This window comes from Patagioenas fasciata, chromosome 28 (genome assembly GCF_037038585.1).
Source record: "Patagioenas fasciata isolate bPatFas1 chromosome 28, bPatFas1.hap1, whole genome shotgun sequence".
Classification (NCBI taxonomy): domain Eukaryota; kingdom Metazoa; phylum Chordata; class Aves; order Columbiformes; family Columbidae; genus Patagioenas; species Patagioenas fasciata.
In genome coordinates, this window is record NC_092547.1 from 3,867,269 (window position 1) to 3,878,724 (window position 11,456).

Sequence of the window (11,456 nt, forward strand, 5' to 3'; positions counted from 1 at the left end):
CCGTCCCCCGACCTGCTCAACTTGGAACCACTTTGCAGGCGTCAGCGAGGCTCCCACCACCTCCACCTCCACCTCCATCTCCACGCACGAGTGGGTAACGCCACGCGGCCCCCACCTCTGCGGCTCTGAAACCAAGTTCATTGGTGGGGAAGAGTGGCTGGAAAGCTGGAGAAGGCCCTGGGGGTGTTGGTGCCAGCGGCTGAACATGAGCCAGCGGGTGCACAGGTGGCCAAGAGGCCACAGCATCCTGGCTGGGACCAGCACTGGGGTGGCCAGCAGGCCCAGGGCAGTGACCAAACCTGTGCTGGGACCTGGGGAGGCCAAACCGCCGATCCTGGGGGCAGTTCTGGGCCCCTCACACCAGGAAAGAGCTTGAGGTGCTGGAGCGAGTGGAGAGAAGGGAACGGAGCTGGTGAGGGGCTGGAGCACAAGTGTGATGGGAGCGGCTGAGGGACCTGGGGGGTTCAGCTGGAGAACAGGAGCTGAGGGGAGACCTTCTGATCTCTGAACTGCCTGAAAGGAGCTTGGAGCCAGGGGGGTCGGGCTCTGCTGCCCAGGAACAAGCGCCAGGAGCAGAGGAAACGGCCTCAAGTTGCGCCAGGGGAGGTTGAGATTGGATCTGGGGAACAATTTCTTCCCCAAAGGGCTGTGGGGCATTGAACAGGCTGCCCAGGGCAGTGCTGGAGTCACCATCCCTGGAGGGCTGGACAGACGGACATGAGGTTCTCAGGACATGGGGCAGTGCTGGGGTGGGGAACGGTTGGACTTGATGATTTTGGAGGGCTTTTCCAACCAACCCAAATGATTCTGTGATTCTATGATTTCCTGTACCCTTCTTCAGGAGCCGGTGTCCAGGCAGGGATGTTCACCAGCACCCAGAGAAAGCTTCATCCTTGTCTTCTCCCAGTGGGAAGGATGCAGGCACGGCGGAGGGAAAAACAAAGCTGAAACTCCTGTGAGGGTCCTGTAGCATCTCCAGCCTTGGCAGCCATGTTGAGGAAGCTACGTGGGCACTTTCCTCATCTCCCCAGATGTTATAGGTCAGCAAGAGGAACAGCTTGAATTCCCAGCTGCCCTGATGAGCCGGTGGCCCCCTTGGACCAGCCAGAAAGTCCTTCCCCAGGAGGACAGTAGAAAACACTTCCTAGAACGGCCATGTCATGCTGTACAGGGGTGTTCTGGCATTGCAGCAGACCTGGGACACAGGACTCTCCGCAGCCACATCAGCTCGAGCCAGAGGTCCCGTGTTGTGAGCTCAAACAGCCTCTGCAGGTCCCTCGTGCTCCACCTGGGCAGCTCGCTCCTGTGTCCATCTCAGGTCTGGGTGAACCATTGGGGTTTGGAACCCTGCACTGTTAAGGGTCAGAGCCTGTTCCTGGGGTGGTGACCAACGTGACAACGTGTGACAACGCCACCCTGTCCCACCCAGCACAGCCCATGCATCCATCTGCTGGGTGAGGTGGCCGGTGCCATCGCAAGGAGCATCATTTAACTTTTGTGGGGTTCTGAACCCGTGAACAAACGCAAGAGATTTGAAACCCCTAAAACTCTGCCTGGTCCAATTTTATCTCGGCGAGCGCCTTGGCTTGGAGAGCAGCCCCTGGGTTACCCAGCCCTGTTAAATTAGCACCGGGCTCTGCATTCCAGAGTATAAATATCTGCCATTGTAGTGCTGAGGAATGCAAGCGCGTTGGAGTCTAAAATTAAAGAGCTGGGACGAAGGCATCTCGGGTTACCAGAAACAAGACTCCATTGTGCGCCGGTTGGGGCTTTGCCTCTGCGCGGGGAAGCGGGCTGGGAGTGTTTAGAAACCGCCTGGGTTAAACGCAAGGGGCAAAACAGCCTTTAATGACAAAATGTCGATATTTACCCGAAGTTGAACCCCCCCCGAGCGCTGCTGTGGGTGCCCCCCAGCACTGGGTGCATCTGCAGAGGATGCTCCAGGGTTTTGCAGGGTTTTCCAAGGGGTTTTATCACCCGTGTGGGTTGTGTCCTGTCCCCTTCTCCCGCCTCGGTTCCCCACGGCTTTAAGCACATGCTTAAATTAAGCCCCTCTGAGCTTCAGCGTTAACTCACACCCCGTGTCTCAGGGAGGAACGTGCTGCAAGATCCCATCCCCGCGCTCGGCCCCGTCCGCTCCCCTTGCTCCGCTCTGCTTAACGCGGGAGCCGGAGACGCTCGGTTGGTGTTTAATGGCACTGGGGCCGCTCGCACAGAGGAATTTCTGCCCCTGGAACAAAAACGGTGCAGGGGAAATTAGTGCCTTTATTTAAATGATACTCTATATTCTGCAAAGGAGGGGAAAGTGGGTCAGAGCGTGATGGTGCTGAGGTCGCACCGGGGTGCATGGTTGTGGTTTGACCTTCTGGTGATTCCCACCCGGCGGCCGCATGGAACCAAATCCTTCAGGAGAAAATCGCCCTGTTTCTCGCTTGAGATGCAAATGTCTCGTTGGCCGAAAATAAGGACCAGCCTCAGGAAGAAGACAGGAGCCGAATGAAAGGATTTTGCTCCACTCTTTTTGGTGAGGACGCCGCTCCTCACAGGGGAGTTTGGTTCTGAGCGTTACACCCCTGCGCTTGCTGCAGTTTTGTTGCATTTTGGTTGTGTGCTCCCAGCTCTTATTTCCAAGCACGGGGTGCAGCAGGAGCCCCGGGATGCTCAGCTCAGCTCCCTGCCTTTGGCGAGGGTTTAATTTCAGGTATTGCCCCGAAATCCTGGTGGTTTTTGGCAGCTTGATGGGGCCGCCATGGCCGTGGGGATGCTGGAGCGTCCAGCGCCTCCTTTAATCCCACCCCATGAGCTTTGGTGGCGGTTCCAGACCCGCACCCCTGCTCGGGGAGCGCGCGCTTCGTGACGCAGAGAAGAACACTCAGTAAATACGGAGCTGTTTCCTGTTGCCGTCGCCGCGTCCCCTGAGCAATCAATTTATGGCCCCTAAAGCTCCTCTAAGTGGATTTAGCCTCTCAAGATAAATCTTTTCCCTTTGTGCGTGCAGAGCGCGGCCCCGGTTCTGTTGCTAAATCGGGCGTTCGGGGATTAAACCCCACGGCCGGGTTGGCATCGGTGGCCATACCGAGCCCCATGGTAGCGCCGCTCATGTCCCGGGTTGTTCTCACAGTCACGGGGCTTTTATTTCATTTAATTTTATTTTTTAATAAGGGGACATGTGTGCCCCGGGGTGAGATTTTAGGGCTGAATTACGATTTCCCTGACACAAATGGACTGAACAAAGAGCTCCCGGAGTCGTCTCCCTGCTCCCCTCCGCTGCCTCGCAGCACAGATAAGCCCACGAGGACCCTCCTGGGGATGGATCGGGATCCTCGAGCTGCCGCGTTTATCCCCGGGAGCAGCTTTTTGGTAAATAAAGCCGCTGATGGAGCCTCTGCCTCCTCCGTCTTCGCACGGTGTGGGGTGACGGGGTCCCCATGCTGGGGGTGATGCTCGGGGGCTCGCAGCTGCTCCTCTCCGTCGCAGTGGGGAGCAAAGCAGCCGGCTGGTGGTTATTTAGTTAAAGAGAAGGGAACCGAGGCAGCTTCACCTCTTGGAGAGGAGGAGCCGGTTTAATTGCAAACGGGAGCGGGGATGCCCCGGCTCCAGCCCTCGGCTCGCGCTGCCCTGGAAAAAGCCCTATTAGCTGCACGCATTTTAAGCACAACCAGATGTGGGAGATGAAGCTGTTAAACTGCTTTTGTGCTCTGAGCCGAGGCTGAAGGGGGGGTCCCTGGCCCCTGCATCGCCCCGCGCCCCCTCCAGCCGCGCTTTCTGGAACCAGAGGCTGCGCTCGAGCTGAGAAGGGCACGGCGGCTCAAATACTTCACGTGTGACAATACAGGGATCTCTCATCGCTAAAACCAAGACTAAGTCTTGTGCCACGAGCTCCTTCCCAATTTGTGCTTCTTTACAAGCATCATCCCCTTGAAAAATGCGGTGCAAGCTCTTAATTAGCAGGAGACCCATTTCCAAGAGGCAAATTGCAACTTGTGGAAGCTGAAGGACTTTGCTTCCAAAAGCACGTGAGCAGAAGCTTGTCCCTGGTATGAGCTGTCGTGCTTTGGATCTTGTCACTGGGACCAGGTATCCCCGAATCCCGGGAGAGAGCACGAGCAGCGAGGATCCAGCAGCCCCGGCGCTCATAAATCAGCAGGTCTCTGTAATTTTATGTAACGTTAATAAATCAGACAAATGAAAATAGCTCAGGCCTTGTAAGGCGTAAATCAACCTTCCGCTCTGGCATGGTGCTTTAAAATAATTTGTAGATTGATGGTTGTCTGGCTGAATGAGGGAGTTGGGGGCCTGGGAAGATTTTTAATGAGTTCTGCGGTGCGATGGGCAGAGCCCCAGCTCCCCCCCCTTCCCGGTTTGCCAGAAGGGGCTCGGAGGGAGCCGGGGGTGGCTGGAGCGGGAGGGCTGAGCCAGCCGCCCCGGCACGGCCGGACACGCGCCCATGGGTCCTGGGTGCCGCTGGGTGGCCCTCGCTGGGATCGGTGGCTTTTCTGGGGTGACAAAACCCAGGCTCTGGGTCCAAAGCCGGTGGGACCAGGTCACCTTCCTCCCGCCAGCCCCGGGGTGGCGTCGCTGCCAGCATAGGGTCCGTGCTGCCGGGACTTTGGGAGAACGAAGAGCAGCAGATGCGCGGCTCGGCAGGGTTTCTCATGCAGCAGACAAAGGGACCCGAGGGACCCACCGGACCTGCTTCCAAAAATTCCACCACCAGCCCTTCCCTGCCCTCCACAGCAGCTCCCGGGGACACACCGTGACGTGGGGACTCACTGTGATGTGGGGACACACCGTGATGTGGGGACACACCATGACATGGGGACTCACCTTGATGTGGGGACTCATCGTGACGTGGGGACACCCCATGATGTGGGGACTCACCATGACATGGGGACTCACCGTGACGTGGGGACTCACCATGATATGGGGACTCACCATGACATGAGGACACACCGTGACGTGGGGACTCACCATGATATGGGGACACACAATGATGTGGGGACTCACCGTGACGTGGGGACTCACCATGATATGGGGACACACAATGATGTGGGGACTCACCATGACGTGGGGACTCACCATGACATGGGGACTCACCATGACATGAGGACACACCGTGACGTGGGGACTCACCATGACATGGGGACACACAATGATGTGGGGACTCACCATGACGTGGGGACTCATCATGATGTGGGGAAACACCGTAACGTGAGGACTCACAATGATGTGGGGACTCACCTTGATGTGGGGACACACCATGACATGGGGACACGCCGTGACATGGGGACTCACCGTGATGTGGGGACTCACCATGATGTGGGGAATCACCATTATGTGGGGACACACCGTGACGTGGGGACTCACTGTGACGTGGGGACACACCGTGATGTGGGAACACACCATGACATGGGGACTCACCGTGATGTGGGGACTCACCATGATGTGGGGAATCACCATGATGTGGGGAATCACCATTATGCGGGGACACACCGTGACGTGGGGACACACCGTGATGTGGGGACACACCGTGACGTGGGGACACACCGTGATGTGGGGACACACCGTGATGTGGGAACACACCATGACATGGGGACTCACCTTGAGGTGGGGACTCACCGTGACGTGGGGACTCATCATGATGTGGGGAAACACCGTAACGTGAGGACTCACAATGATGTGGGGACTCACCTTGATGTGGGGACACACCATGACATGGGGACACGCCGTGACATGGGGACTCACCGTGATGTGGGGACTCACCATGATGTGGGGAATCACCATGATGTGGGGAATCACCATTATGCGGGGACACACCGTGACGTGGGGACACACCGTGATGTGGGGACACACCGTGACGTGGGAACACACCATGACATGGGGACTCACCTTGATGTGGGGACTCACCGTGACGTGGGGACTCATCATGATGTGGGGAAACACCGTGACGTGAGGACTCACAATGATGTGGGGACTCACCTTGATATGGGGACACACCGTGACATGGGGACACACCGTGACATGGGGACTCACCGTGATGTGGGGACTCACCGTGACATGGGGACACGCCGTGATGTGGGGACACACCATGATGTGGGGACACACCGTGACATGGGGACTCACCGTGACATGGGGACACACCGTGACATGGGGACACACCGTGACATGGGGACACGCCGTGATGTGGGGACACACCATGATGTGGGGACTCACCGTGATGTGGGGACTCATCATGATGTGGGGACACACCATGATGTGGGGACTCACCTTGATGTGGGGACACACTGTGACATGAGGACACACTGGCATCGCCGACTGCTGACCATTGCCACCGTGGGCACAGTGCCGGCTCTGGCAAAGCAAGGTCTGTCCCCATCCTTATCGCTGCTGGTGGGCAACTGTTTAACTCCTCTTGGCCTCATTTTCCCCATCTGCGCACTGGAAAGAACGTTCCTTCCTCAGGGCACTGACTCTATTGCTATTTGCAGTTAGGCCTGGCCTATACCCAGGCTCTAGAACTGGTTATACTGGCACAACTGGTATCTCACACCTGCATTTTCAGGCTTGATGCTCCCACCTGCCCAGGCTGGATGTCGCCGACGGGCATCTCCAGCCTGCCCAAAGCCGAGCTGGTACCCAACCGCGCTCAGAGCCCTTTGCAGCTGGTTTTTGTCCCCATCACTGACCCCTCAGCTCTTGTCCTGTTGGGAATCCGCCCTGCCCAGGAAAGACGGAATGTGGGGTTTGTGTGATGGTTTTGTTGCGGCGCTGCATCTTTTACTGCTTTTGGAGGTGTGAAGAGTTAAGTGCTCGGCCGGAGGGCGGCGGATCAGGGTAATTGCTCCCTGACACGAAGCAGCGTGTTCCAGCAGGATAATCCGCTCTGCCCGCGGGTTGTGTCCCTGTACATGGGGCTTCCAGCGGGGTCCTGGGCCCTCAGAGGCTCTGAAGCCCCCGGAAAACCGCAACGCGTATCCCGGCGAGGGGTCCCCTTTGCTGAAGGTTTCTCGGGGTCCCCACAGCTTTCAGCCCTGAGCATGATGTGGAGTCTCCAGGCCTGCAAGAAAACTGCCAAGTGGGGCTGGGATAAACCTCTTTACAACCCTGTTCATCCCGATGTGATGATTCACGGGGCTGCGTCCGCCTGCCACGGTGCCGCCAGCTCCACGAGGCCATAAACCATCGTTCTGCTCAGTTTTAAGAGCTGGAACGAGCTGCTCTCTGAAACGGAGCATTGCGGCAGGTCCTGGTCCAGCGTCACATCTCCAGCATCTCCCTTCCAGCCAAAGATCTGGGGACAGACTTTTGAGCAGGGCCTGTTGCGATAGGACAAGGGGTGATGGTTTAAACTAAAGGAGGGAGATTGAGACTGGATATAAGGAATTGTTGCTCCTGAGGGCGGTGAGAGCCTGGCCCAGGTTCCCAGAGAGGTGGTGGCTGAACCATCCCTGGAGACATCCCAGGCCAGGCTGGACGGGGCTCTGAGCACCCTGAGCTGCTGAAGATGTCCCTGCTCATGGTGGATAAGGTGACACTTGAAGGTCCCTTCAACCCAAACCCTCCTGCGATCCTAAAAACCCCGTCCCACCATCCTGGGATGAACCACGACCACTTCAGCTCACCCCCTCACAGATTCGGGGCCAGCTTTTAAACCCTTTGGAGTGGGAATTTATAGCTCTTCCCAATCCCCAGGGAAGACGGACATTAAATAATTAGAGGCCGCTTCAATTAATGCCTCTCGCTGGTGCTGGGCACTCTGAGTCCCGCACAGCTGCTCCCGCCGGGGGGGGCCGTGTCACCCCTCCATGAACCGGCAGAAAATATCAGGCATCACATGTCCAAAACGGGATTATCATATTTGGTCGTTAGAGCCTAATGCGAGCGGTGGAATGCCAGCTTCCCTGTGGGAGAAGAGAAACCCCAGTGTTTCTAAGAAGAAGGTGTCAGCACAGATTTTTGCTGATGGTTTCTATTGCTGATCAAACAGAGGAATAATTAACGAATTCGGACTTTCGATTAGGAGTTTATTTTTTAAAGGAATCATGGGGAGTGATTAGTGAAAATAAATTGCATGACCCTGCGGTTCCCATCCAGCGTTTCCTTGGCTAATGAGGTGAGCTTGAACTCTGCGAGCGGGGCTAGAAATCCGGCTTCCCCGTTTAATAAAAGGCAGCTTATACCCAGTGAAACTGGAACCCCAGTAAATGTCAGGCTCATTTTATAGCGTGCTAGGATTAGTATGGTTAGATACTGTTCTGGGGACCGCAGCACCGCAATGCTCGCAGCCAAAGTCACGGTCCTGTGACGCTGGAATGTCCCAGCCCTGGAAGAGCTGCTGCTGGAGCTGATGGGTGACCAGGGCCAGATTAATCCCCATGGCCACAAGTCTTGTTCCCCAGAGCTCAGTGTTTGGGCCGGTTCTGTTTCATATCCCAATTTGGATGAGGGGATTGAGCGCACCCTCAGTTTGCCAACGGAACCCAGCTGGGTTTGGGGGTTGATCTACAGGAGGGTGGGAAGGATCTGCAGAGGGATCTGGATCGATGAGCCCAGTTTTCTGAGGTTCAACAAGGCCAAGTGCTGGGTCCTGCACTTGGGTCACAACAACCCCATGAACGCTGCAGCTGGGGAGGAGCGGCTGGAAAAGGCCCTGGGGGTGTTGGTGCCAGCGGCTGAACATGAGCCAGCGGGTGCTCAGGTGGCCAAGAGGCCACAGCATCCTGGCTGGGACCAGCACTGGGGTGGCCAGCAGGCCCAGGGCAGTGACCGAACCTGTGCTGGGACCTGGGGAGGACAAACTGTGAATCCTGGGGGCAGTGCTGGGCCTCTCACGCCAAGAAAGAGCTTGAGGTGCTGGAGCGAGTGGAGAGAAGGGAACGGAGCTGGTGAGGGGCTGGAGCACAAGTGTGATGGGAGCGGCTGAGGGACCTGGGGGGTTCAGCTGGAGAACAGGAGCTGAGGGGAGACCTTCTGATCTCTGAACTGCCTGAAAGGAGCTTGGAGCCAGGGGGTCCGGCCGTGTCTCCCAGTTTCAGGGCTGCGATAACTTGGTGGGGAAATGATGCGCGTGGTCTCCGCTCCCCGGTGCCCGGTGGTGGCGGTGGGCACCGCGGTGTCCCGCTGTGCCGCGGGGAGGGGATGCGGACACGGTCTGGGCAGGGAGTGGGGAAGGTGACATTTTCATTCCAACAGCTGCTCCCCGGGTTCATCGGGTGCCAAACCGGGATGGTAAAACCCCGCGAGCATTGGGAGTGGGAGGCTCCACCGGACAACATTCATTCTTGGTGCTGTCATTCGCGCTTCTCCCTCCGCTGCTGGGGGAACACAAGGGACTCATAAGGGAACCCCAGGGATGCAGCAAGAAGCCGAGTTCATTCCTTTCCCTGTTAAACGTCGAGACCCCTGGATATCCACCCCCAGCACCGACTCTCCAGGAGAACACAGTGGTGGGTGGGTGGTGGTCCTGGCCGGGGGGGTGGTTTTTAGGCGTTTTCCTCTGACAAAAATCTAGTGGTGGAGATTAAACAGGAACCCCCAGTGCCCAACAGTTCTCTACCAACATGGGAAGATGGGGAAGCCCTGCTGGGTCGTAACACATAATCCCTCTCCTAAAGCTAAGCTGGAGGAGAACTGAGCCTCCAGTGTTCAAGCACCACGGCCACGCACGCTCCCAGCGCGTGTTAAATAACGGCGGCTGCTTTGTCACACCCAAATTAAACCGCACAATGGCGCATTGTTGCAGCTGGGGGGAGAAAAATAGCGATGTTTTTGCATGTAAAGGAGCCCGACTGAGAGAATTCAAGGTGGGAGCAACCGCACTCACGGATGCTTGGAAGCGGCAGCTGGGAAGGGACCGACAAGCTGCCACAGTTTGTGTCTGCGGGAGAACCCGAATTAGTGAAATGGCATCAAATCGCTCAGGCCAGGACGATGTCCTTTCTGGAGCTGTCCCTGCTTTGTGCCCTGAGCCAGCGGTGTCTGGAAGTGCCCCCGTTATTGGGATGAGATGAGGATAACGGCCACAGGACGATGGGGCAGGGACCCCTGTGCACCCCTCCCATTGCCGTGCTCTGCCGTTCTCAACTTAAAATCTGATTAATTTGTCCTTTCCAGGTTTTTCTCAGGCCAGACGTAGAAGTATTCCCATGCCTGGACTGCAGCCGGGTTAAACCAACCAGTGCTCCAGCTCCGCACCAGCATTTGGGCTTCGGTGCTGAGCTGCATCGCTCGTGGATCCGGGCAAAGGCTCCTGCAGCTCCAGCATCTGCCCCAGAACAGGCAACGCTCGCCTGCTCTTGAAAGAAAAATGTGTCATAATCCCTGAGGGGTATGACACAACATCCATGTGAGGGAAATAACGCCGTAATGTGATTACATCAGGGAAGAGCCTGAGCTGGTTAAATAAAATGAAGCTGGGGTTTGGAGAGCAAAGGCGAGGTGGCTGTGGGATGTTCTGGGTGCAAAATGACCCAAAGAAGGTGAATTCTGGGGCCTGGAGAAGGGAATGCATCGCCCGCCACCCCAGCCCAGTTGATCCTGACCCGAGCGAAGGCTGTGGGGGTCCTGAGATTTCTCAGAGGAGTGGATAATGCCTTAATAAATGGGTTGTCCTGTGTACACCTCCCATTGACACAGTATCCTTGGGGCAACTGTTCCATTTTTGCACCGTAAACTAATAGTAGGAAAGTATTCCAGGTATTTGGGATTCCTTGGAGTGCGGTGCAGCAGCTGAGGAGCCACCCGGGGCTCCCCGCAGGACACAGCTGGGTCCTGGGGGTACGGGCAGGGCCGGAGCCGGCGTGCAGGGGGGCTGGGAACCAGGGTGCAGGGATACTGGAGGCTGGTGTGGAAGAGGGGTATGGGGTGTAGGGGCTGGGGTGCAAAGATGCTGGGGTAGCAGGGTGCTGGGTGCTGGGGTGCAGGGTTTTAGGGTACATGGGCAATGGAATGCTGGGGTGCATGGGTACCGGGATGCTGCGGTGCATGGATGCAGGGATGCTGGGGTGCAAGGGTTCGGGGTGTATAGGTGCTGGAATGCTGGGATGCAGGGATGCCGGGGTGCAGGAAGCCAGGATGCATGGGCACTGGGATGCTGGGGTGCAGGAATGTATAGGTGCTGGGATTCTGAGGTGCAAGGGTTTGGGGTGTATAGGTGCTGAGATTGTGGGGTGCATGGGGTTGGAGCGCATGGGTGCAGGGATGCTGGGGTTCAGGGTGCTGGAGTTCAGGGTGCATGGGCACTGGGATGCTGGGGTGCAAGGGTTTGGGTGTATAGGTGCTGGGATGCTGGGGTGCAAGGGTTTGGGTGTATAGGTGCTGGGATGCTGGGGTGCAAGGGTTTGGGGTGTATAGGTGCTGGGATTCTGGGGTGCAAGGGTTTGGGGTGTATAGGTGCTGGGATTCTGGGGTGCATGGGGTTGTGGTGCATGGATGCTGGGATGCTGGGGTGTAGGGAT